The 26,632-nt window shown below is 35.8% G+C and overlaps 1 long non-coding RNA gene across 1 annotated transcript in view; it reads left to right on the plus strand.

Annotated features, from left to right (window-relative positions):
• LOC141512719 (uncharacterized) overlaps window positions 1–26,632 on the plus strand; it is a 91,203-nt gene that overhangs the window by 50,908 nt on the left and 13,663 nt on the right. Inside the window, exons 2-3 of the long non-coding RNA XR_012475584.1 lie at window positions 11,296–11,409; window positions 12,621–12,686. This is a non-coding gene — a long non-coding RNA (uncharacterized LOC141512719). The remainder of the gene's footprint in view (window positions 1–11,295; window positions 11,410–12,620; window positions 12,687–26,632) is intronic.

Genomic DNA, 26,632 nt, shown 5'->3' on the forward strand with positions numbered 1-26,632 from the left:
ACCTAGCTTGTGTGGCTTTGGGCAAGTCACTTAACCCCATTGCATTTTTTTAAAAAAATTCTTTATAGATGATACTTTCTTGGTTACTCAAAAATCAAATGAGCAGGTAGCATTTCACAAAATCATATACACTTACATGGATATGAAGATATACATGTATGCATGCATGTATGTATAAATATGTGTGTTTACATATATGTGTATTATATAAACACTTGTCTAGTTATAGTATATTCATATGTATATATGTATATTTGCATATATATGTATATATATTATATATATGTAATAGATATACCCAGTATATATTGCTATTTTTTATGTGTCTCTACATACAAGGCCAAGAAGAGTGGAGATATTTAGTATCTTCATTCTTCAATGGTTTTTCGTTATTTGTGATTTCCCCAGAATCATATATCACAAAGATGTAACTTTCAAATTGCTACCTAGAGCTTTACATATGAATTATTTGTTATTCAGCTACTCAGCTGTGTCCAATTCTTCATGACCCAATGTCCCATAGCACACCAATACTATCCATGGGGCTTTCTTGACATTTCCCATTTCCCTCTCCAAAAGTTACATGACTTCCTAGGGACTCAGTAAGTGTCTAAGGCCAAATCTGAACACAGGTTTCTTAACGATCAGTGCTCTATTTACTGAGTCATCGAGCTGATTTAATTTTTAGTTGATCTCAATTAGTTATCCAGGTTAGAGAATCTTAGATGGACTTAGATGGAATTGTTCTTACCTGGCTCACTAATGGATACAATTCACTTATCTTATTTTTGGACCTCAAGCTATGACAGCTTCTCCAGCTGATCTAAATAGACCCTTGTATGGCATATTGATTCAATGACTTTTGATGACTTTATAATTAGATTGGCTGATGGACTGATTGATTCCTATTTGTTACACCTGATTTTACTCTTTGTATCCTTGGCGCTTAGAACAGTTAATGTTCTATAGTTGGTGCTTAATAAAACCTTGTTTATTGATAAATTGACCATTTCATTGATTGGGGCTGAGAGAGAGTAAGGAAGGTTGGAAGAAACACAACTCTTACTCTAGCTCTCTGACTCCAAGTCTAAATTCAATTTATTACTCTTTACTCCCACCTTAATTTCCAAGGGACAAATTCGGGGATCTCTGATACAGCCTGACTGTATATCCAGTTTACACCAAAATATAGTTTGATTCCACAAGTATTTATAATGACTGTGACTAGACATTGGAGTTCCTAAGATGAAAACATAAAAGTACTCTAAAATCAGATTTGATTTTCTTTGTGAAAAATGAAAGTTTCACTCCCATAACCACTTAGGAAGTTTTTTGATTCACTTATATAAACCTTAAGGCTTTTCTTTCGGGAGGCTGATACAATTGATTTGTGTATGTGTGTGTAGTTGTGTGTGTGTGCATGTGTGTGTGTGTGTCTCTGTGTGTTTCCACTCAAGAGAGCTTGCCTGACATAGCCTGGCTCCTACTGCTCTCCTGAGATGGAGTAGCTGTCAAGAGGACTCCTTTCAAGAGCAGGACATCAGAATATACCATATTGCATTTTATTTTTATTTTTAAAGGGTACCGAAAATGTGTCAGCTGAGTTCAACCATGCATAAATTAAATCATGTTGAAATGTCAGCAGGATGGCACAGAAGAACCAACAAAAAGTCTGAAAATCAGGTTGAGCACATGTCAAGAAAGCCTTCCTACTCTCTCTCTCTCTCTATACTCCTCTCTCTCTCTCTCTCTCTCTCTCTCTCTCTCTCTCTCTCTCTCTCTCTCACACACACACACACACACACACACACACACACACACACACACAAAACCCCAAATGTAGATGTGTTATCTCTTTATGATTAACTAATAGGTTCCTTGAAGTGAAAGTGATCCATCTTAGATTCCATTTCCCTGAGGAATCTTGGTAAAATCCTCTTCTTTTCATGAGTCCAGGAAGCCACTCCATAGATAGTCCCTTCTCTACTTCATTGAAACCTAAAGTCAATGAACTGAAGATAATGTCTGTGTATCTGGGACACACATTCTTTATTTATTAACTGCTTAATGTATGTAAACAATTGTTCAAGGCAAAGAGGAGGGGCAGGAATTTTTGATGATACATTTTTTTCCCTTCATGGATTTTGGAGTTTAAAAAACATGGAATTCATATATGTAGTGGAGTGGAAGAAGAAACTAGATCATGGGATTTACAGTCATGTCCAACCCCCTTATCTTGTAGATGAGAAAACCAAATTGAGATGCTGTAAGTACGGGCAAGCAATTGCAAAAAAAAAAAAAAAAAAAAAAAAAAAAAAACAGTTTATGTCATGGACTTTGAAGTCATCAAGTAGTCAGTCACCAGGACTATTTACTTAGTATGTATCCAAGAAAATACACCTATATTCACAGAGGAGCTGAAAATCAAACTTAGTGTTTGATCAGTATTGTTTTTATTTTTAACCTAGGGTGATATTCCAAGTCCCTACTGGTAGAAGTGGTATTTGAACCCAGTTCCTAAGATTGCAAACCTGACTTTCTTTCTACAACAATGCACTGAAGAAGGACACCAGAGGAGGATAGAATGATTCGGGAAACCTCTGTATCCCATTCTCTAAATAGCCATTGACTTGGAAAGGAAAGATAAAATGGAACTTGAGGAGAGTTTGTCTGAAACCTTAAGAATACCTGACTAGAGTCTATTTTCAAGGACATCATATCATAAGATACTGATCTCAGTCATATAACTTGAGTCCCTTTAGATCCTTGTCTAGGAGGGAGTTCATCCTGTTTGTTAAATTATTGGAAAATGTCTAAGTTCCTCTGTTGCTTAAAAACATTGCTAATCTATTCAATATCTATATGATCTCCAGATACATTTTTTTCCCATTATCTGCTATTTGGAAGGAAAAGGGTTCCATTTAACTCAGGGTCCAGACATCCAAGTTTTGATCTTAAAAGTTAAAGCCAACCTTGAAAACTGTCTCAACTTACTCTTTCTTTGACTCATTTTCCCCTCTATCTATATGCCTTCTGGGAAATATCGGCATATGTCTCATGTCTAGGTCTCCCTGGATGTTCTTAAAAAGATGCCCAGATCTAATAAATTCATATGGCAATCATAAGATCTTTTCTTCGATCAGGAAATCCCCCCTGAAAAAATATAGAAACCCCATAAAGGAATCGCAGTAGTAGTCTATAAAGTATCAATACAAATCACCTGCATCTAGTGGCATCTCCAGTCATCCTGATCCAGATCTGACCCCTGGACCCAAATGGTTCCAGAGGAGATAGTGAGGCACCCCACACTCACTAAAATCCAAATCCTTGCGTGTCATGACTTCACCTCCCTGGATCATGGTCCTTTCTAGAATGAAGGACAAACAACAATACCAAACTTTCTCTCCAGTGAGCTCTCAAGGTACATCTGTCCTCCATCCTTATACCACCACCTAGTGGTCTGTAATCTACTTAAAAGGGAAACATTCGGGGTTGAAAGCAATACATTCCCCTGATGTTCCAGTAAGTTCTAAAGGACTATTTTTTTTAACTTCTCACTGATCTTTGGTGGAATGCTTCTTGTAACATCAGAAAACATAATCATCAAACTAATGGTAATATAGTGGCTCACCCTAGAAGGAAATCATCTGACACTGAAAGAAAAATACCCTCCTCTTCCCCGTAATGTGTTATCCAAATTATTTGCAGGAAGAGTGAAAGACTAAGATCAGTTCATTTGTTTCACCATATTGGGACTTCCCATCCATTGGTTTGTTTTGCTTTTCAAGTTTAAGGATCATCTCTTTTCAAGAAACAGACAGGGTTCTGGAAATCCTTTTATCTCTTCATAACACTAATCCTCAAATTGTAGTTAATTGAGAGACAATCCAAAGTGACTTCAGCTAGGAATTCCATCCTATTTCCTGCCCCCAGAAGACTATATACTAAGGTCCCAATTCCCAAGAGACCCACATTCCTCTATTTAAAAAAAAAAAAAGTAGTTTTCAAAGCCTCTCATGTGATCATAGAGCTCCGTCCATAGATTTCATTTCTCAGCTAAAGTACTACGGCAATTCATGCCATCATCAGCAATATAGGGAGTTGGCGTCAGTGGCAATTATTATTTTTCCATTCTTTAAAACTGGGATCTTACAAATACAGTGGTCCCCCATAGTTGTAATAGACTATCTACTCACTATCTTCAACTTCAAAAAGCAACACTTCGGGGTGGCTAGATGGCACAGTGGATAAAGCCCCGGCCCTGGAGTCAGGAATACCTGAATTCAAATCCAACCTCAGCCACTTAATAATTACTTAGCTGTGTGACCTTGGGCAAGTCACTTAACCCCATTGACTTGCAAAAACCTAAAAAAAAGCAAAATTTCCTTGAAACATAGTTGAGATATCTACTCAAAAAAAAAAAAAATCTTAATTCCCCCAGTCATTATCTTCTTATATTTATTTGGTATTTGCTAGATGCACATTTTCTTCCCCATAAGATTGCAAGTTCCTTGCAGACACTGATTCCTATTGCCCCTCTTTGTTTCCCAATCACTTACCACAGAAATGGTATTTAATAGATATTTATTGAATTGACTTGAATTGGGTACACAAATATGCCTACACATATATGCAGTGAGTGTAAATTTGCATGCATATATAAAGTTATATATCCAGTACTAGTTTGGGTAGTGGAGTGTCTAGCTCCTTCTAGGGCCTATTTTAACTTTGCATTTGAATTCTCAGTGCCTTGAAGAGCAAATTTGCCAAATGTGCTTGTTTAAAGAAATATTGAATTGATTTGAGTCTTTTTGATTATATGTCCCAAACCCCTAAGGCGATACATTCTTGCCAGCTCTTTTGAGTTAGACCCCACTCAGAGTCTAGAGTGCATGCCTTTCAACATTGGTATTTTACAATCTAGTCCCTGAACCAAAATATCAGTGTCTAATATTCCCTTCTTCACGAGCTTTTTCCTTCCTCATCCTCAAGCATTTTGATTTTCTATTTGACCATCTCCAAGTTGGAAATAACTTCAGTGACTGTACAAATAACCTCACAGTCCTTAGTTATTCCCTTTCAAGGAAGTTCAGTATACTTCTGGAGAATTTGAGAAAGGGAAAATCTGTGCTTATGCAATATTCTATTCCACTTTTCAGTGTGAGTAATAATTTAGACGTTACTCATTGAATCAGTCTTGCAATAAGATGCTTGGTTCTTCCTTTTCCCCTCCCCACTCCATTGATTATACTTATATCCTCTAGTTTGGAGTCAAGCAGAGTATGTCCAAGACACTCATCAGCAAGACAGCCTTTCAAATCCTTGAAGACAAGTGTCATGTTCCTTATAAATCTTATACTCTTCAGGGTAAAAATAAAATCCCTACTTTGTTCAACTGTTTCTTCTCTGCCATGCGCAGAAACCTTCCTGGTTATTTTTTCTCTAGACTTGATCTAGATAGTAAGAGACTTTTTTTCCTGAAATGTTACTTTCTACCCTAACTCTCTCCTGCACCAGGGAGTTTTCCATGTCACCCACTCAATGATGTCACCCAAATTAATGTTAGGGAGAAAACCACTTATATAACAAGTAAATTTGACAAAATTTCCTTCTGATTGATTTACTGCAATTCATTAATCAACTAATTATTATTAAATTTCTATAGAAAACAGGATACTATCTATGCCAGTCATTGGAATGTAAAGTCAAAATGAAGCAAAATTTTCCCCCAAGAAGATTACATTTGAGTGAAGGATGTAATATTTATTCAGATATTAAAAAACAAAGTAAATTTGAGACAGAGAATACCTTAATAAATGGGAAAATCATGATGGTGTGACATAAAAAGCTAATCTTGGAAGAATATGAACAGGGAGAAGTATGATCAAGAAGCAAGAGATGGAATACCAAGTTCATAAATACATTAGTACCTAACTTTGCTGGAAAAATAAATTTGTGGATGATATTCTGAAAAAAGGCTATAAATATTTTGTGAGGAGGCTGAGTTTGGCAGATCACTTTAACTCTTAAGTTTTGAACTGCAGTTATCTATACTGATTAAGATGTTTACATTAAGCTTATCATTAATACAGTGAGTCTCAAGGAGTGGGAAGCAGATACCAGATTGTTTCAAGTGGCATGAACCAGCTAAAATGGGAAAATAGAAAGTCAGAGCTTTTGTAATGATCAAAGAAGAATGAGGAGTCATCATTACAATTCTAATCCATCAAAGATAGGGGGCCCATTTTTTATAAATGAAATAATACTCTGAATTTAAGTGGAAACTAGATTGTGTGAGGCACTAAAGGCTAGTTGAAGTTCACATTGTATTTTATACACAGCATCAATGGAGCTGTCCAAGCAGAGGATATTAAAGAAACTGAAACTGGGATTCAGGCTTCAGGTAGGGATTTTATTAGATGACCTCTGAGGCCCCTGCTAACTCAGTTTCTATGACTCCAGGATCTAGGGAGCAGAACATAGAAATAAAATCTAAGAGTAAAGTTTAATGAAACTAAGCTATGGAATAAGTTTAAAGTTCAGATTTTTCTTGGGGAAAAAAAAAAGGTTTTATTCCTATTCATTTATCCGGGCACTTTCCATATACCCAGTCACGATCAGTCGACCAAGACATTGAGTTTCATTAAACTAATATCTATGAAATCATTTTACATGAGAGAAAGAAATAAAAGTATGACTATCTAAGGAAATAAGCAATGATCCAGTGATCCACTGGATGTGATGATCCACTCTTTCTACTGAGGATAAATGAAAAGAAATGGTATATTTACACTGAATCATAAATGAAATAAAGAAGACTTTAGTTATAGCAAATATTAATGATTGTACTTTGCATCCTCAGCACACATGATATTCTCCACAGTAAAATACGTATTAATAATAATAGCAACAAGAACTAGCATTCCTTAAAATTCTCAAAGTAGTTTGTAAATATCCCATTTGACAATAAATAAATTTAATAAAGCGCATGTTGATTGCCCTATTTATATGAAAATTGGTATGTATCTCTCTCAGGAGAGACATAAGACTTAATTAGAAGGATGCTGTAGGGGTGTAGTAAAAAGAGTATTGGTTTCTGAATTTTAAATTTTCATATAAATCTCTGCTATGCTACCTTCACTTCAAATTGTATGACATTGGATGCATCTTTCCCTCTGAAACTCAGTTTCCTCACCTGCAAATTCAATAGCAGAGAGGTTAGGCTCATTAAATTCTGAGGTCTTTTCTATCTGTGACATTCTATAATTATGTGTCTAAATGCTTACTGAGAAAGGCTGTTAAAGAAATTAGAGGTAGGCTAGAAGTCTCCTTTGTCTTATGTGTTTTTAAGAGTAACAGAATCATATTTAGGAAGACTTCACTAGACATCATAATCTATAACCTACTCTGGATAGTTTCTTCCAGTCTCTGTTGGGAGACATTCAGTTAAGAGAAATCAATCACCTCCTAAGGGCACCAATTCTATGTTTGGATAGTTTTATTAGGAAATGTTATTATTCTTACTTTTACTCTGATATCATCTAAATATGGCTGAGATATCTATCTATTGCTCTTATCTCTGCCTTCCCCTCATTCCCAGCAACCAAGCAAGTCTGACGATCTCATCCATCTTTCACGTGAGAGTTCTTCAAATGCTTGGGTACGCTATCAGGAAGCACCACTTATCCCCAGTCTTCTCTTCTTCAGGTTAAGCATCCCAGTCTCCTCTCCAAATTTACTGCTGTCATAGTTTCAAAACTTTCACCAGTCTGGCAATTCTCTCCAAATGAACAATGTCCTTTAAATAATCAAAATATTCCAAATATGATCCAGCCAGAACAGTGCGATGAAGTATGATCATCTCCCATTCCTGGAAGAAATGTCATCTTTTTTTGTGGGGGGGGGGGGTGTTTGCAATGCAATGGTGTTAAGTGACTTGCCTGAGGTCACATGGTTTAGTAATTATTATGTGTCTGAGGTCATATTTGAACTCAGGTCCTCTTGACTCCAGGACGAGTACTCTATATATTGTGCCACCCAGATGTTCCCAAAATGTCACTCTTTTACAAAAATTGCTTAAATTTTCCAAATTACATGTAAGCAAATTTAATGAACATTTTCGAAAATTGAGTCCCAAATTTTGTCTCCTGATCATCCCTTCCCTTCCCTGTAAGGCATTTTTTTTTTCAATTATGCACATTAAATGTAAAATAATTTGAAGTTTATTAACAAACCATCTTTATTGCAAAACAAAAAGTGCAAATGAAATGAAACAATAAATAAGAATATTTTAAAGGTTTCTCAAAATGTACCAAGTTCATTAGGTTTCTTTCTATAAATAGTATCATTTCATCATGGATATTTTGGAATTATCTTGGAACATGGTCTGGATCAGTTCAGTTATATTTTTTTTATATTTGATCCATATAATAAACAATGCCACTCTTAATGTAGCCCAAATTGGTATAGAATGGTAAATAGAATGCTAAATAAACAGTAAGCTTACAGTAGTTATACTATGCTTTAAGGACAACATCCTGACTTGGACATATTGTCATCATCAAGGGGGGAAAATTCTTGAGATTTAAAAGGTGCCTCAGGCGTTTCAATAAAATAGATGAAGTTATTTTACACCTGATTCTTAGTTCAATTATCTTTTTCAAGTTTTTTTTTTTTTTTAATTTTGGTAACACAATGGGGTTAAGTGGCTTGCTCAAGGCCACACAACTAGGTCATTATGAAGTGTCTGAGTCTGGATTTGAAGTCAGGTCCTTCTGACTTCAGGGCTGGTGCTCTATCCACTGAGCCACCTAGACACCCTTAGTTTAATTATCTTTTAAAGGAAGAGAATTAATGCTGTAAGGAAGTAACTTGTATTAAGATTCTTTAAGAAGTTGTCATTGTCACCATCATCATCATCATCCAGAAATAAATGACACCCCATCTGGTCTTAAAGTTAGTTATATTTTTGAAGATCTTCTTGAGATACATGTCCAATATCTTCATCTAACAACAGCATTTATTCACCTTGAAATCAATGTGAGATCCCATCTGTCAAATAAGGCACAATATTTTCTAAAATTAGGCAGTTAAATGGCTCATTGGATAGATTGCTACACCTGGACTCAGATTCATTTTCTTGAGTTCAACCTTGAACACTGTGACTCTGGATATATTACTGAATTTGTTTGCTTCAGTTTCCTCATCTGCAAAATGAGTTGAAGAAAGAAATGGCAAACCACTCAAGTGCCTTTACCATGAATCTTCAAATGGAATCAAGAAACATTGGACACTACAGAACTGATTGGACAAAACCATGTCATAACAATTATTACCTGAGAGTGATACACAATGTGGAATGGCCAGGTTTGATCCTGGCATTCTCCTGCTCAAGAATCTGCCATTAGTTTTTTATTGGATCACTGATCTAGTCATAGCACAGAACTCAAGAGTCATTTAGTCAAGAGTTCTCACTTAAAAAATAAAGATACTCATCAGGGAGATTATGTATTATCACTAAGTATGCTCTATGTCCCAGACTCTATGCTAAGTGATGACAGTACAATGAATAGTAAAAAGCTCAAGGGGCGATGTATTTGTGGAAGAAAACAATCAAAAATTGAGCTATTGAGACATTCATTGGAAATGAGGGAATGACTAGAATTAAGAGCAATCAAGAAAGTCTTACCAAAGAAGGCAAGGTTTTAGTTAGGAATTAAAGGAAACCAGGGCAACCAGGTGGTGCAGTGGATAGAGTACTGGCTTTGGAGTTAGGAGGATGGAGTTCAAATCCAGCTTCAGATACTTTTCCACTTACTAGCTGTGTAACCTTGGACAAATCACTTAACCCTGATTGTCTCACATCCAGGGTTATCTCCAGTCATCCTGATTCATATCTGGTCACTGGTCCCAGATGACTCTAGAGGAGAAAGTGAGGCTGTTGACTCAGCACAACTCCTCTCACTGAAATCAAATTCATATGCTTGTCACGACATCACCTTTATGTAGTGGCCTTTGAAGGACAAAAAAATGAAAGGACAAAAAGAGAAGGACAAAAATAAAAGAAAATGAAGAACAAACATTATTATTAAAGGAAGCCAGGGAAATCAGGAAGCAGAGAGAGATGGAGAGAGAGAGAGAGAGAGAGAGAGAGAGAGAGAGAGAGAACTTCAGACATGGGAACAGACAGCAAAAATTCCTGAAATTTGGATATAAAGTGTCTTCTTTGATGAACCACAAAGTGTCACTGGAGCAAAAAATACATGGGGGTGAAGTATAAGGAGACAAGAACATTGAGAGGTTAAATTTGTAGATTTGAATGTCAAATGAAATATATTCTATTGAACTGTAGAGCTTATAGAACACAGAGTTTATTGAGTATGTATGTATGTGTGTATATGTTACATAATCAGACCTGTGTTTTCGGAAGATAGTGTTGTAACTGATGGGAGGATATATTAAAGCGAAAGACTTGTTGCAGGTAAACCTAATAGCAGAGTATTTCAATAGTCCTATTGTGAAGTAATAATGCCATACACCGTGGAGGTTTCAGAGCAGAGACATGTTGCAAAGTAAACAGACTAGGAAACAGATTGGATAAGGCAGATAAGAGAGGTGAGGAATTAGGTATGATACCCAGGATCCAAGCCTGGTTGATAGAAGAACAGTGTTGTCTCCAATAGTAACAGAGAAGTTTGGAAAAGGAAGGAATTTTTGAGAAAAATAATGAGTTCTGTTTTGGGTTGAGTTAATGAAGAAATTTCATATGATCATCCTTTTGTTAATATTTGCTACCCAAAATTAATAAAATGATAAAACATTTCACAAATTATTTCCCTTGGACTAGAATCTCTAACTCCCTTTAATGATCAGATCATTTTCTTTTCTTGATTCTTAGTTGTTGTACATTTTCCCTCTCTTCCATATTAACAAATCTATGAGTGTTGGTTGGATGTATGTTGTATGTATTGCTAATCCAATGCATATACTCACATTTGACATCTCATAGCATACTAATTTCCTGGAAAAATGAGTTATTCAAAATTAACTGTATCCTTAAAATCTAGGATAGTGCCCTTTAGCCGATCATTCAACAAGAGACTTGCGATTTTTCGGTTATTGTGCTAACTTCTAGACATCAAAGAAAGGCAAAAAAGTCCTTGCCTTCAAGGCACTCACATTTTACAGTGGTACACAAGCATTAAAATAAATTTGTGTGTGCAAACTATATACAGAGAGCATAGAAGATGATCTTGGGGGGAAACAAAAAAATACTATCATTCTATTCTATTGAAGGTGAGATCTGAGCTGAAGCCTGAAGAAGACCAAGGAAACAGAGTCAGAGTTGATGAGGAGAGGCATCAAAGGCAGGAAGAGAGAAGCTGAAATGTTCTTTCTACAAAACAGCAAGTAGAGTATTATGATAGTGAATTAACATAAATGTTTATGGAGTTGAATTAGATATACTAAAAAAAAACAGCAGAAAGAAGTAGATTCCAAGCTTCAAAATGAAGGTTTGTTTGTGACCACTGTTATCTTCATATATTCTCTTTCTCATTTATCTTCGTCCACATTTCTGCTTGAGGACAGGGCAATGGATAACAGACATTTTCCTAAGCTTTCACCCTTATATTCTTTAGATGGAATTCATCATTCATTTCCTTCAAAATCCATCCCTCTTCATTGCAATCTGCCAACTACATTCCAGTGTGACCCTGATGACTATAGAAGGGATCTTCTCTCGTGGGATATTCTGACCAGTCCATCTCCCGCTGTCCTAAGCTGACAGGGAGCTTGCCAACATACTGTTTTGCTCTGTTACTCTCCTGAGCTCTGTCCAGGTGCTGAACACAAGAGCCTGTGAATAAGTGATGAGACAAAGTTTTAGCTGTGAGCAGACTGTGTTACATTTGCATAGCTGTAATGTTGGATTCATTATTCATGAACATATGCTATAATGGCCCTCCCCTTTCAGGATGGCCCCATTGCATCTTGGAGAGAAAGCTCCTTCCAGGGTGGAGTGAAATGATGGAATCTCTTCTCTCTCTCTCTCTCTCTCTCTCTCTCTCTCTCTCTCTCTCTCTCTCTCTCTCCCTCCCTCTCCCCCTCTCCTCTCCCCACCTCTCCTCTCCTCTCCTCTTCTCCCATTCCATCTATCCTTTGCTCTTCTTCCTTTCTTTCTCCCTCCTCTATGCATCCATAACGTTTACAGCATAACATAAAAATAAGCCCCACAATTTTAGATGAAAGATCTTAGCATATGGGTCAAAGAAAATTAGTAGTAAAAAGCAGCTCATTTAGGATTCTAGTGCAGGATCTCCCTCTTCTCTGCATCTGCTGCTCTGACTGATTTCTACTCAACAGAACAAAATGCTCCTCCCAGGTTAAATTTATTAGCTCTACTCTAATCACTATTCTGTTCATTCAAGTCTTGACTTTCACCCCCCCACCCACCCCCTTCAGACTCCTCTCCTCTCTGATTGGAAGACAGGAGGGAAAGTACCAAAATCCTCCCATTTTCAATCTTTTCATCCTGTAATATGATTGTCTCTTTCCTATTTTTTCTCATTGCATCCCTACCACATCTTAATTTTCCTCATCATGTTTTCAATATATTGCAGGTCAGCATAAGAAATTAAATGGAAATTTGGGGGGAATATTTTGGAAGCTGCAGATGATATGCAAAGGTCAGTAGAGGAAATAGAAAGTTTAGAAACTTAGAAATGCATAAACTTTATAGTATTACATGATATCAATCAAAATTTTACAATAACAGACCATGATTATCCCACAAAAGAAAAAAAATCAGACTTCTTCTCTGGTACGAAGGGAGGGCCAAAAAGTTTTAGACCAATTTTCCAGATAATAGGGATACTGTGGCCCTAATCCCCACAATGTGGAAGGGATAATTGCATTTTTCACCACTGCAAATTCACTACCTATTCAAAATGATAGAAGTAATATCCAAAAAAATCACTTTTGAATAAACTCAGGCTAGTGTAAGTGAGAGAGTGAAAGTCTGTTGTGGAACTTAGTGGGGAAGGTCTAGCCATTCTATGGTTTCCCAAGAAAAAAATTGTTAAGCTCATCTGACAGCTTGTTCCATCTATGGAAGAAGGAGAAAATTGAGGTTTTATGGGGGAGAGTACAGCTGGCTAAACTTCATGAGCATCTAAAATGTCTTGGATGGAGTACCAGCCCTGGAGGGGGAACTAGTTCAAATCTGCCCTCAGATATTTGACTTCAACTAACTGTGTGACCTTGAGCAAGTCTTTTAACCCAGATTGTCTCACATGCAGTATCATCTCCAGTTATCCTGATCCATATCTGGCCACCAGACCCAAATGATTCTAGAGGAGAAAGTGAGACTGATGACACAGCACAGCAGCTACTCACTCAAATCCAATTTATGTATGGTCATGGCATCATTTCCCTGATGCCATGGTCTTCATCAAGAACAAAGGACAAATGATCATCACATCATATAGACTCTACAACCTCTTCAAAGTGGGATATCTCAAGTCCAATATTTGGAGGGTGACATCACTGACCTTGCTGAAAAGACAGTGAGAACTCAGAAAGGCACAAATTCAGTGCATTGTTCAGTGATTCAAAAAAAAAAAAACCTGGACTGCTGAAGAAATATGCTCAGATGAAAAAGAGGATTTGTAACATAAACTTTAAGAAGATCCAGGTATCGTTGGTATTTTTTGAAGATATGAATGAATTTTTTTTTGTATTTGCTGGCATTCTGATAAAACAATTATAAGATGAGAAAGGTTGAATTAAGGATTAATAAGAATAGATATGATTGGGGCAGCTAGGTAGTACAGTGGATAGAGTACTGGCTCTGGAGTCAGGAGTTCCTGAGTTCAAATTTGACCTGAAACACTTAAGAGTTGCCTAGCTGTTTGACTTTGTGCAAGTCACTTAACCCATTGCCTTAAATAAATAAAATTTTACAAAAGAATAGATGTGAAATAAAGGTATGGATAGGATGAATGAGCTAAATCATCCTGAGAGAAAAAAAAAAAGAAAATTGAGTAAAACATTCATATTCGTTTACTGGTTTGAATACACATTTTGTATTCGACCAGATATCAATCTTAAAGTATTAAAAAAAAGTGGTATGAATTTAATTCTGGTTCTTGTATCTGTATCATCATGATTCAAAGCATTTAAAATTTTATCTTTACAAATTATTGCAACCAAGAAAGTAAGGAGACTGGGACACTAGAAAAAATCCAGGAGAACACAATGAGAAAAAATAGAAAAATTACAGCCATATTATAAGATGAGAATAAACATAGATTTATGGCAATAAAATAACTACAAGAAGGAGAAAAGAAATAATCGGCTACCACAAAATATTGGATTGTTTTTTTTTTTCCTGTGGGCTACGTAGCATTGATAAGGAGCCCAAGCACCATGAAACCCTAGAAAAATATTCAGTGGTACTAATATTTAAATTAGACTATTTTATTTCTTGTTCTAGCTATTCAATTACCAGTCTATATGCTTAAAATGATAAACGGATTGGTGCCACTTAATGCATGATGGCAGTATCGCATTCAAGGGTTTCACACCTCTGCTACACCTAGGATTTCATCCATCTGCTACTCTAAGACGTCTGCTGCAATGAACCACACTAAAGCAGAGGAGTTGAAAAGTCAGTCATGTATTCTATTAGGGTCAATCATCAGTTTTAGGAGGAAAAAAGTTATAATTAAAAGTTAGCTGTGAGAAGCAGTTTTAATGGTAAAGGGGAAAATTATGTCCAAGTTAGTTTAATAGAGGAAAAAATGAAATTGGAAGAAGTATCTTAGTATAGACAGAGTCTCTTTTGTTTTTCAGAGATTCTCTCTTGGGTGATATTTAATATTTACATATTTAATAGGTAGGAAAACTTACCTTTTTCCCCTCGTGAAGCAAAAAACACTTGACTACTTCCTATCCACTACTTGCATGTGATATAAGAATTTGATTTAAATTCTACTTTGCATCAAAACTTTCTGGTAGAATAGGTAAAATTTTCTTTAAATGCAGTTTAATGCATTGGATACTGTTGGAACCTACCTGGTCCCCCCATTTCCTACTACTTTGGCGTTTCAAAGTTATAGCTTTCATATAAAAGATAATGTATTTTTTTCTGATTTTTCTGTTCATTTAAGAAATGAAACTCACTGTCCCTGAGAGATAGGAACAAGAAGAATGTTTCAATATGGAGAAGCCTATGCTTCCCTTAAAGGAAAAAAAAAAGAATATTAGTTGTTGTGCTTAGGAAATAAGTCTACTGCCGCACCTAAGATTCTCTCCTTTGTGTTAGCTTGGACCTCAGTAGGTCAGCCTCCTTTTAAAATGTAAATGCTCCCTGGGAAGATTGAAGTCCTGACACCCAATTACTTTAGCTAAAGGGGATTGCTGAAATGAGGCAGAGTCCAGAATGAGAAGCTAGGAAAAGCAAAAAGGACAGACTTTGCCAACTTCCAGTTTCCTTGGTGCCTATCGTAATTCTGGGAATTAGATTATTTTGATTATCCGTAAGATTTGGAGATGCATCTCAAAGGACAGTTAAAAGATCAAGTTTGGTAAGCTGTTAAAAAAATCAATGTTTTCATAGTTTTTGAATTGTAAAGTGATCGCTTCTATAATGAAGTCCTACCTCAGTATTTTACAGAGGAGTAAATAGTGCTCAAAGAGCTCAAGTGATTCACAAAAGGTTACAGAGTTATTACATAACTGGGTTGGAACCTGGATCCTTTGTTCCAGAGAAAGCCATTTCCTGCTTTCATCCCTTATGGTCATCACATGGTAACCATGACAATAGGGAGGTGATACCATGACATAATACTCAATTGAATTTCAGTAAAGGGGAGGAGCTGTGCTAAGATCCCAGCTTCACTTTCTCCTCCAGAATCATCTGGGTTCAGTAGGCAGATGTGGATCAGGATGATCGGAGATGGACCTGGATTAGAGGCAGTGAGGGTTAAGTGACTTGCCCAAGGTCACACAGCTAGTAACTAATATCTGAGATCAAATTTGAACTCAAGTCTTCCTGCTTCTAGGGCTGTTGCATTATCCATTTCATCACCTGCCTGCCTTCACCAGGTGAAGGTAATATGCAGACAAATACCAAATACTTTTGTATGCATTTGGAATTTATTGTGTATTATACATATATATATATATATATATATATATATATATATATATATATATATATATGAAGAATTTGGATTATTTTTGATTCATTGAGGTAAACACTGATAACATTGGTGAAATTCAGTAAGGAAACATTGAAGAATATTACATTAGAATTTAACTTGAAGGAATTTAAGGATCTCAAGAAGCAAAGGAGAAGAGGAGATAGATTCATTCTAGGGAAGAGAGAGAGCCAATGAAAGGTATGGGAGAGGAGAAAAGGCATGTCATACATGAAGATGATCAAGGAAATCAGGTAGGGTGCAGTTTTGGGCAGGTCATGAAATGATTCTGGAAGGAAGGGTCAGTCTTTCTGTCATTCAGCAATTATCATTTTGTGCTAGAAGGAACTGTGAGTCACAGAAAGTTTGTTTGGTCAGGGTAGTGACATAGTTATGATAGCTAGCAAAAGGACTTATCTTCCTGAATTCAAATCAGGTCTTAGATATTTAAGCTGGCTGACCCTGGACAAGTCATTTAATCTTGTTTTCTTCAGTTGTTTTTTTTATCTGTAAAATGAACTGGAAAATGGGTAAACCAATATTTTTGTGAAGAAAACTGCAAATGAGGTCATGACGAATCCAACATGATTGGAAATAACTGAAATGACACCATTAACCCTGTGGTTGAGGAATATCTCTTTGTCAGCTGTGCAGATATCAGTAGGAAAAGGGAGATAATGAAGGAAGGAAGACCAATGAAGTAGTCACTGAAGTGGCCTGGGATATGCTTGAGAATAAATGACTGTATAGATAATAATGTTTCTGAATATTTTTCTCCATATGTAAAATCCTGATTTATTTCTGCCAATTCAGTGTCTTAAGACCAGTGGAGGGGAATTTCCACTCTTTAAACAACAGGGAAGTTGAACCTTGAACCCATAGAAAAGGGGCATAGTATGGACCAAAGCTACAGGACTAATTAATGCATTTAGTTAAAGAAGTTTGTAGATTGCAAAAGTTATTTTCTCATAATACCTATATGAAGAAGGTATTTTCTTTTTAAATAAGATCTATGACATCATTTGAAAAAAGTCAGAAATTCTCTTACTAATCAGAAAGGCAACTGCTTTGAAATTCTTTTTATTAGAGAGTATATCTCAAATATAGTACCCCTGTTTTGGAGAGAAAATGAAATTCAGAGAAGTTGTTATCTTCCCACAATCAGGAAATTCAATGCTGTGAAAAATGATGATGTGTTCACATGGAAAGACGTAGTGACCCTCTGTTTGTTCATCTGAAAGTGAGGACAATAATACTTAACCACTTTATTCACTGACTTTTCCTTTTGGCATGATCTACAAATTCAAAAGTGGCAGAAAACTCCAGAATCCCTACTCTATCATGTCTTTCTGATTGTAGAAATGCCTTTTTTCATTTTAGAGAAAACATTTCCAGGACTAATCCCAGGTACCTGAAGGGTATATGGTACATCTGAAGAGTAAAAGATTTTTAATCAAAGTATTGCATAGTGGTAAGGCTGTTGTTTTCATAGTCAGAGAATCTTGAATTCTAATCTTAGTTTAACCACTTTAATTTATGTGACCTTTGGTAAATGACTATCCTTTCTGGGCCTCAACTTCCTCTCTTGTAAAATCGGGGGAAGTCATACTAGATGGTCTCTAATGTATAACTTAGCTTTAATTCTATCATCTTATAAACCTAGGCTAAAACCCCAGATATGTCAATAAACTGGATGCCCTTGAGCAAGTTATAATCTTTCTCCCTCTGATTCTCAGTTACTTCTTTTGAAATATGAATAAATTGCTCTAGATGACCTCTCAGGTCTCTTCCAGACATAAGGCTGTCAACTTATTTCATAAGATATTATGAGAAAATGTTTTGCATTGACCTTGAATGACTACAGAAATTAAAGTCAATTATTACTGTGGTATACTTGATCATTTCTTACATTGGTCAAAAATCTAAAGTTTTAAATCTCTATCATTAATGCTGCATACATTTCCAAGGATTTTCCTTCTCCTACTCCAATTTCCAAATTATGAATGAATAATATAGGTTATTCTATTTATCATTATTATTATTACTTAGTCTATTATTTTTTGTCTAAAATAAAGGAGAAAGCAAGGGGCTTTGAGAGTCAGGTATAGCATATATTATGACTGAAATTGAAAATAAAACTCCAAAGAGTCACAAGCGCCTGGTAGTAGAAAATCAAACATATTAGCAGCAAGGCACATTAAAAAAAAAGAATAAGGAAAAATACAGATCTACAGTTCAGATGTGGAACCAAATGTTCAGTTTGGATCCCCTGAGTCACTTGTTCCAAGACTTTGTGTCTGTCTCTGTTTATCTCTCTCCTGGAAGAACTATCTTCCACTTTAGTGAGTTTAAGAGTAGGAAAAGCAGAAAATTTTCATTTTATTATTAATTAAGCCTTCTCTGGTTCAGAGGATATCATGTCCCTTTGCAAGAAATCTGAAATGGATTTATTTCTTATCTGGGATGTCTTAGGATATCAGTTGGATCAAAATGTCAACAAAATCATTCTTTTTTCTACTTCGTTTAAAAAAGAAAAGAGGGTTATAACACTAGGTATAGCCAGAGGATGACTCTCAGTTATTCCAGAATATCCTGTAACAATGCTCACCATATCAAAAGCAGGAGAGATGCCTAAAAGAAAAGTGATGTGACAAATGATGTAGCAGCTACCCCATGCCTTAGTAAAAGACAGATATGAGATAGAATTTTTAAAGTGACTTGGAAACCTTAAATCACTACATCATGATGTTGATGGTAAAGATGAAGATGATGATGATAAAATGATGATAATGTATAGATAGCCAAATTATATTCTACTTAGTGTCTTATAAACTTTCCTAGGGCACTGAATGTCTTGCCCAGTCAAAAATCTCTATGGGTCAGAGGCATGTCTTGAATCCCAGATGATCAATCAATAAATAAATAAGCATGTATTAAACAAAGAACCAGGCAACTTGCTGAGAACTGAACATTTAGATAGTACGTTCACTCAAATTCACAGACACTTTTCAGATACCTATTATATGTTAGGGGCTAAATTAATCCATAAAGGTATGAAGATAAAAAAACAAATATTCTCTGCCCTCTGAGAACTTCCATTATGCTAAAGGAATTCATGCTAAGCAAGGAGAAATAAATGGGAAAATATCTACAAAGCAACTCCCTAAAGTAGAAAAAATATAAATGCCTGTAGAGATCAGAGAAGTTCTCTTGTGGGAAGTAGTCAATGAACTGGGTTCAGAAGGAAGTTAGACCTTCATATAAATTCTTCGTATTATATCCCAAGGGATCCTAAAATAACCATTGTTCCAATTAGCTAGGTCAGATCATCAAGGGATACATAAACTAGGTGAAAGAAACTGATAGCTTAGAATTCCATTTTATATTCCATTTCCCATATATTTAAGAGAAGTGTTGTCAAACTCACAGACTGATAATGAACTGCAAAATTCTTGAATGTGGCTGCAATCAGATAAAAAATTGAGAAATGTTTAGTAACATTTCATATATATATATATGTATGTATATATAATAAAACCTAGATAATGTTCATTTGTGGTTTTTCTAAATCACTATGCATTCACACCAATATTTCCACTTGAGTTGGAAACCACTGGTGTAGCATGAAGTTAATTTGCATTGAGCAGCTGGAGGGGAGATTCACTTTCAGTTGTGACTGTGCCTGTATCTGTGTCTGTGTCTATGCCTGTAGTGAGCCAGGAAATAAGAATTTATTATGGGTGTATGATGTACCATAGGCTCTACTAAAAACAAGAGTCCCTGTTCTCAAGAAACTCATATTCTAATTAACGAAGTTTCTCCCATATAGTAAGCCCTTAGTAAATGTTTGTTTCTTGTTTGTAAAATTCCCCAAATATTTTTCCTAATATGATAAAAGCAAAAAATATGGAATTCACTACTAAGGTCTCCCATAAATAGATTTAATAACTAAGTGTATTTTTATTTTTCCTAGCCACCTTTCTTTCCCTATTACATTTATGTTAAAATGTTGTAACCCAATTTCTTTTCTTCCAAGGTTTAAACTAGTTCCCAGCATCTTGCTATCCAATAGCTACAGAGTAAGTCCTTGCTATATAAATAGCTCCATTGCCAATTCCAGTTCAGTGCCCAACAACATTATCCTGGAATTCCAATCCGTTAAGTTTAAATAAATCATGAGATCTTCCAATAGGAGAGTTTAGAGTTTGTGGGACCTTTTTTTTTCTCCCAAGAATATAATGGGTAGATGCAAGCACACTGGAAGCTCCCAGCCAATCTCAACAGAAGACATGTAATTGACTTGTATCACATCTGTAAGAGATTCCATCCACTCACCCCCATGGTCCCGGGCTGTCAAAGTTACCAGGAGATTATGTCCATCCAGACATGCTTCCCAGTAAGTTATTCACTGCTTATTTTTCTCTGTGGGATGGTAAATATTTCTTTCTGCCCTTATAGAAGTTGCCAGAAGATTAGAGGAAAACTTGCTTCTAATTCGCTATTCAGGGCTTGCCAACATAGAAAGTCAAATGGGGGTTGGGTTTTTTTTTCAATAATACACTTCACTTGACAATTTAAACACTCTCTTTTTTATGAAAAATGGAATTCTTTTCAGTAGAAAAAGCCCACCCTGGACATGGCTTTCAGAAGCTGGAAAGAGGGGTCATTTCTATATCTGTTTAGGATTAAATAAAGTATGTAAGGCAATATGGTTGTGCCGCTGGGCAGCTGCTTTGACTTGAAGTTGCTAGTGAAAGGATAGTGGAACTCAATTCCACTCCATACAGGGAGATTCTTGATAGTGATCGTACTGAAAAAGGAAAACTTCCTTATATTTGGGCAGGAATCATCCTTGGCTTTTCAACAAATTGAATGGAGTAGCTTTTTCTAGTCCTATAGGAGCAAATCACAAAGTAATGGTTCTTTGAGTTGACAATAACCTTGGAAGGCATCTCATCTTGCCACACTTATATTAATAGGAATCTTTCCAATTGTGGATTGAGCCTTAAGGAAAAATCTGGAAGAGCATAATTCTTACCTCAGACATTTACTTGCATTTTGAAGTCATTGAAACTCTATATCTCAATTTCCTCACAAGTAAAATTCCAGGGTCAGACTCACTGACTTCTGAGTCCCTCTTAAGCTTTATATATCTATTCCAATGATGTCTGGCCAAGTGTTTATCCAGCCTTCCCTTAAAAATATTATCCAAGCCAGGAGCAAGGAAGCAGGAAACCTACCTTAGTAGCAGCAGCAATAGCTTTTCCAGGACAATAGCTGTATTTCTTAGTCAGAATTTTCATGTAGCAAAACTAAATTAGCTTTTTTAAGATTCTAGATTGAGAAATGGAAGCTTTCTAAGTCAAGTTGCTCCACGTTTTATTCTGTAAATATTTACTTTCTTTTCCCATTCCAAGTAAATCTAGTTTTCAACAGTCTTTTTTTCTAACACATTCAGTTCATTTTTTTTCTCCCTCCCTCTTTCCCATGCCCCTTCTCTAAGAAGGCAAGCCATCTAATGTAGGTTACGTAAGTGCAATCAGGTGGAATTTTCAATATTAGTCATGTTGTGAAAGAAAAAAGAACCATAGGGACAAGTCACCAAAAAGAGTCAAAATAGCATGCATTGATCTGCATTCAGACTCCCTAATTCTTTATATTCTGTGACTCAGAGGTACAGAAAGCATTTTCCATGATGAATCTTATGTGACTGTCTACAATCATTGTATGACTGAGAAGAATCAAGCGGATTATAGTTAAGCATTGCAGGGTTGCTGTTACTATGTGCGATGTTCTCCTGGTTCTGCTCACTTCACTTAGTATCATTTCACACAAGTCTTCGCATGTTTTTCTGAAATCTCCCTGTTCATTTTTATAGGAAAGTAGTATTTCATTACAACCTTATACTATGAATTGTGGGTCATGCCTCTTCGATAGACATATCCTCAACTTCCAATTTTTTGCTACCACAAAACAGTTGCTCTCCATACTTTTGTGCAGGCTGTTCCTTTTCCATTTTTTTTATAAAAATCTCTTTAAGATGCAGAATCAAAAGGAAAACCATTTAGTGGATCTTTGGGCATAGTTCCAAATTGCTCTCCAAAATGATTGGATCAGCTGAGAGCTCCATAACAATGCATCAGTGCCTCAATTTCCCTATATTTTTTCCAATAGTCATCAGTTTTCTTTTTGGTCAGAGAGGCCAATTTAATGGGTATGTGGTGGTTCTTCAGAGTTTCTTTTCAATTTGCATTTCTCTAATGAATAGGGATTTAAATCATGTTTCTTTCATATTTCTTCATCTAAAAATTAACTGTTCATATCCTTTGACCATTTATCAATTGGGAAATGACTTGGATTCTTATATAAAGTTGACTCAGTTCTCTATTTTATAAATGAGGCTTTTATCATAAACACTAGCTAAAAAAAAAGCTATATCCCAGCTTTCTGCATTCTTTCTAATCTTGATTTCATTGGTTTTATTTATGGCAAAAGTTTTCATTTTAGTGTAATCAAAATTATCCACTTTGGATTTCATCACATTCTCTTTCCCTTCTTTGGTCGTAAAATCTCCTTCTCTCCATAGACCTGACAGGTAAAAATGACTTGTTCTTATATCTGGCTTATGATATCCCCTTTCATAAGTCTATATCATGTACCTATTTTGATCCTATCTTGGTATAGGGTTTGATGCTAATCTATGCCTATTTTCTGGCCTATTATTTTGCAGGTTTCGCAGCAATTTGTGTCCAATATTTCTTATCCCAAAAGCAGAAGTCTGAGTTTATCAAATAGTAGATTACTATAGTTGTTTTCTTCTATGCCTCATTAACTTAATCCATTCCACTGTTCCACTACTCTTTCCTTCATGTCCTTTTTTATGCCTTAAGTTTTAAATAGCATCATATAAAAATCAATTTACACCTACACCCTCTGACTAAGTATACTCCTTCTAACTGCATTAATAGAGAATCAGTTCTCGAGAGTTAAACATAGCATCATCCCATTTAGGTGTAGGAGCAATTTAATCATGTTGAATATCATATTGCTTTGTTTCCTGTTTAATTTTTTTTGTTTCTTTTGAGTCTTGTATTTTAAAATAGCACATTCTCTTCAGCTCTGGTGATTTCATCAGAAAAGTTTATAAGTTCCTGATATTATTCAATGACCATCTTTTCCCTTGGACGATTATGATCAAATGTGAGGGAAAGTTGATTCTTGGTTGTAATAGAAGTTCTTTTTCTTCTAGAATAGCAAATCCCAAGTCCTCCAATCTTGTATTGTTTCTTTCTGACTGCTCATAGTATTTTCTCCTTCACCTAATAATTTTAGAATTTGACTAAAATAAATATTCTTTAGAGTTTTAATAATGGAATCTCTCTCAGGAGATTATCATTGTATTTTTTCAAATACTATTTTGAGCTTTGCTTCAAGGGAATCTGGACAGTTTTCCTTGAAAATTTTTTGAAAGGTGCTGTCCATGCACTTTTTTTGATCATGGCTTTCAGGTAGTCTAACCATTCTTAAATTATCTCTTCTGTATCTATTTTCCAGATCAATTATTTTTTTCCAGTGAGGCATTTTACATTTCATTCTATTTCTTTCATTTTTTTTTATTTTGTTTGACTGAAATTTGATGTCCTCTATCTTCCAGTTGCCCAATTCTGAATTTTTTAAAGAATTATTCTCTTCAGTTAGATTTTCTACCTTCTTTTTCATTTGGTTAGTTTTACTTTTAAAGAAACTTTTTTTTTTGTTTCTGTTTCTGTTTTTTAAAGTAGACTTTTTTCCATTTGACCAATTTTATTTTTAAGGATTTTTTTTTTCCTTCATGCAACTTTGGAGCTTTCTTTCCAATGCTTTTCCAAATTTTGCTTCTACCACTCTTATTTCATTTTAAAAATCTTTTGAGCTCTTATAAGAAAATGTTTTGAGTCTGAGATCAATGTGGACATTTTAACATTGTTGTTCCCTTCTGAGTTGGCATTTTGATCTTCCCTGTACTAATAGTAACTTTCCATGGGGAGGTTTCTCTTTTGATTTTTGCTCATTTTTTTAAAAGTTGAGTTTTAGGGGAGGCTAGTTGGTCCAGTGGATAGAGCACTGGCCCAGGAGTACTTGAGTTCAAATCTGACCTAAGACACTTAATAATTACCTAGCTGTGTGGCCTTGTGTAAGTCACTTAACCCCATTTACCTTGCAAAAACCTAAAAAAAAAATAAAGTTGAGTTTTACTCTTGAGGTACAGGGCATACTGTCCCAAGCTTCTTGCACTGGTCAGTCTGGTCTGGTTATTGACTTTTTGTGTCAAGGTCTCTGGGGTTGGTGATCTGTATGACATGGCCTTAGCCATGCCTATTGTTCCCTGGGTTCTAGGGCAGGGAGTTTACCAGCTATGCTGGAACTGAAGGTTTTTCTAAGTATTTTACTGTGGCATCTGCCTTTGGAGCCAAAATAATAGGGTCTCAGTTATTGTGCTATGATGTGGTTAAGAGACTCTTGTTGGCTTCCCTGGACACCACTTGTGCTGGACTCTGTCCCCTTTTACCCAAGTATGATAGACCTACCCAATAATCTTGGACTGAAAATTGTTTTCACTGTCTTTTTGTGGATTCTGTCACTCCAAAATTCTTTTCATGTCTTGATTTAACATTGTTTCCAAGGGAAACTAGGAAAAGTTTAGGAAACTTCCTGGCTTCTTTCCATCATCTTGGCTCCCTCACATTATATTTAAAGAAAGTGAAGTCTCTGGATACCGAGTAACTTAGAATCACAGATTCTGATTAGGAATGGGACTTCAAATTCACTCCCCACCTTAAATAACTGTTGTTGTTTTATTTATTTGCTTTTTTGATGAGACTTCCTGACCTCAGACAATTGCTATCTGGGTGACCTAGGCAAGTCACTTTACCCTGTTTCTTCAGTTTCCTCATGAGGTAGAGAAAGAAACCACTCTAAATTCACAAAGAGAACAAAAATTCAAACAGGACTGAAAATGACTAAGCTAAACAAAACAAACAAAACAGAAGATCAAAGATGCTAAATGGAGGAATCAGACTTTGAAATCAGGTTCTCTAACTCTACTGACTCAGTGTCATACAAATAGTAGCAATAGGCAGCAACCACCTGATATTTTAGTGTTAGTAAAACACTTAGATATATCAGTGGTCGGACCTACTACAGGTCCATGGATGTCAAAGTCATGATCTTTCTATTCTATGATATGAGTTTGAATGTTTGCCCCTATTTCTGCCCTCAGAGGCCAAGCAGAGAAGTTCCATATAATAGGTCTTCATATACTTAAAAAATAGCCATTATGTCACTCTCTCTTCAGTTTCTCCTATTTCTTTAAATCTTCACAATTCTCTAAACTGTTCATAACAGTGGCTAGACATTCATATTGTGCCCTCAAGTTTGCAGAGTGCTTTATCCCCATCCTTTGCCCTGAGGTTCATGACAATCCTGTGGGGTAAATACTATAGTTGTCATCACTTTCATTTTAAAAATGAAAAAATAAAAGCCCAGAGAGATTAAATCATTTGCACAGAGTCACACAGCTCATGTGTTTGCAGCAAGAGTCAATCACGAGTCCTGAAGCTGAAAATTAGCAAAATTAAAGTTGTTGTTAGAGAAATGTGCTGGATGCATCAAGTGGAGAATGGCTGAACAAATTGTGGTATATGAATTTGATGGAACACTATTGTTCTATAAGAAATCATAAGGAGGGGCAGCTGGATGGAATAGTGGATAGAACACTGGCCCTGGAGTGAGGAGGATCTGATTTTAAATCCATCCTCAGACACTTAATAATTACCTAGATGTGTGACCTTGGGTAAGTCACTTAACCCCATTGCCTAAAATAAATTAAAAAAAATTAAAGAAATTATAAGGGACAGGATTTCAGAAAAATCTGGAAAGATTTGCAGGAACTGATGCTGAGTGAGATGCATACAACCAGAAGAACATTATATCTACTAACAACAACATGGGGTAATGATAAACCTGATGGACCTGTTCATTCCATGAATGCAATAATCAGGGACAATTTTAAGGGACTTTTGATGGAGAATGTCATCCATGAGAAAAGGAAGTGTGGAGTTTAAATGAAGATAAAAGCTTATTATCTTCAATTTTTAAAAATTATGTGTTATGGAATTTTGTTATCTCTAATGTTTTCTTTCTTGCTTTTGGGTCTGTTTCTTCTCTCAAAAGACATTCAGTTTCAGTCTCTGGTTATCATGGTTGCAAATGTGAAGCCTATATCAGATTGCCTTCTGTTTGGGGGGGGGGGGGAGAAGAGAAGGAGGGAGAAAAATTGTAAAACTCAAAACCTTGCAAAAAATGATTGGTAGAAACTATCATTGCATGTACTTAGAAAAGCAAAAAATATGAGAGAGAGAGAGAGAGAGAGAGAGAGAGAGAGAGAGAGA

The sequence above is a fragment of the Macrotis lagotis genome, chromosome 1, assembly GCF_037893015.1.
Source record: "Macrotis lagotis isolate mMagLag1 chromosome 1, bilby.v1.9.chrom.fasta, whole genome shotgun sequence".
NCBI lineage: Eukaryota > Metazoa > Chordata > Mammalia > Peramelemorphia > Peramelidae > Macrotis > Macrotis lagotis.